The sequence below is a fragment of the Cyprinus carpio genome, unplaced genomic scaffold (assembly GCF_018340385.1).
Source record: "Cyprinus carpio isolate SPL01 unplaced genomic scaffold, ASM1834038v1 S000005444, whole genome shotgun sequence".
Lineage (NCBI taxonomy): Eukaryota > Metazoa > Chordata > Actinopteri > Cypriniformes > Cyprinidae > Cyprinus > Cyprinus carpio.
Genome location: NW_024878129.1, coordinates 1 through 1,870, shown reverse-complemented (window position 1 = coordinate 1,870; position 1,870 = coordinate 1). Strand labels below are relative to the sequence as shown.

Sequence of the window (1,870 nt, the reverse complement as noted above, 5' to 3'; positions counted from 1 at the left end):
ACACCTAATCAAATTACAGATTGCCTTGTGCTGTTCAAGCTAGTCTGCAAATACCTTCTATTTTTAGCGCAAACCAAGCATTTTTCCAGTTGTCTGCAGAAAGGGAAAACTCTCTGGCCACGTTTTCTTTGTGCTGTTTTTTCGTCCTCATTTAATTTTTTTTTTAAACGCTATACCTAAATATTGGGTCTTTGAGTTCACCAGCCATCTGTTCATTGAAACTACCTGGTTAAAAGTATAGAGCGTGATAACCACTACACTACGGAAACCTGCCTGCTGAAAACAGTCCGAAACCTTTAAGTGCAGGCTCGGTGAAAAGCGCACAAAGGTAACACTTTCTAAAGCCCACTGTAGTCTAAAAGGGGTTCATACTTTTCAGGGATCAGCTGTTTCTGCTCGGTTTCGAACCGAGGACCTTTCGCGTGTTAGGCGAACGTGATGACCACTACACTGCTGGTGAAAAACTCCTCACTTCCTCTTCCCCAGAAGTCTATTTGGGAAATATTTATACCGTGATGTGCCCTTAAGCAAATAGGACAATCTGCGTGTAAATCCCACACACAACAGGACAGAGTTAATTCGGCATGGCAGTCTGCGCAGAATTTCCTGGAAAAATCTCCCCTTAACTTCACCTTTGGAATTAAGGCCTTTGCAGCGTGGACCACCTTGCTTACCAGATAGCCAATTCAGCACAGAAAGAACAAAAGCCTTCATCTGTCTCCTCACCAGTTTCAACTGGGGACCTTCGCGGGTGTAAGCGCTTAACGTGATAACCTTCTACACTACGGAAACCGCAACCAAGGTTGCGGCTCTGACCTTTTCAACGCATCGCATCTTGGAACACGAATCAAATTACAGATTGCCTTGTGCTGTTCAGTCTGCAAATACCTTCTATTTTTAAAGCGGCAAACCAAGCATTTTCCAGTTGTCTGCGGAAACCTCTGTGGCCGTTTCATTTGTGCTGTTTTTTCGCCTCATTTAATTTTTTTTTTTTAAACGTTATACCTAAATATTAACTTTGAGTTCACTCAGCCACTGTTCATTGAAACTACCTGGTTAAAAGTATAGAGACTGTCGGGCGTGGAAGTTACTGGCGTTGAGTTCCTCCTCAACAGAAAGCCAATTGTACAATTGTGAAAAAAGAGAGTCACTGTTCCCCTACCAGTTTCAACTGGGGACCTTTCGCGTGTGAGGCTTAACGTGATAACCACTACACTACGGAAACCTGCCTGCTGAAAACAGTCCGAAACCTTTAAGTGCAGGCTCGTGAAAAGCGCACAAAGGTAACACTTTCTAAAGCCCACTGTAGTCTAAAAGGGGTTCATACTTTTCTTCAAAAGGGATCAGCTGTTTCAGCGCGGACCACCTGCTTACCAGATAGCCAAGTCAGCACAGAAAGAACAAAAGCCTTCATCTGTCTCCTCCTCAGTTTCTGAACTGGGGGACCTTTCACGTGTAAGGCTTACGCGGATAACCTCTACACTACGGAAACCGGCAACCAAGGTTGTGTCTGACCTTTTCAACGCATCAGCTTCTTGGAACATCTAATCAAATTACAGATTGCCTTGTGCTGTTAAGTCTGGCAATACCTTCTATTTTTAGCGGCAACCAAGCATTTTTTCCAGTTGTCTGTGGAAACCTCTGTGTGCCGTTAGTTTTTGTGCTGTTTTTTTTTTTTCGTCTCATTTAATTTTTTTTTTTAAACGTTATACGAAATATTGGGTCTTTGAGTTCACCAGCCATCTGTTCATTGAAACTACCTGGTTAAAAGTATAGAGACTGTCGGCGTGGAAGTTACCTGCTGCCAAAGTCTTGGTAGCGTTGAGTTCCTCCTCAACAGAAAGCCATTCAATTGTGAAAAGAGTCACTG

At 43.3% G+C, this 1,870-nt stretch overlaps 1 non-coding gene across 1 annotated transcript; it reads right to left on the bottom strand.

The window, feature by feature from the left end:
• Nucleotides 1-387: 387 nt before the first annotated feature.
• trnav-aac lies at nt 388-454 on the bottom strand. Its single transcript has one exon. It is a non-coding gene; the product is annotated as a tRNA-Val (tRNA).
• Nucleotides 455-1,870: the final 1,416 nt, after the last annotated feature.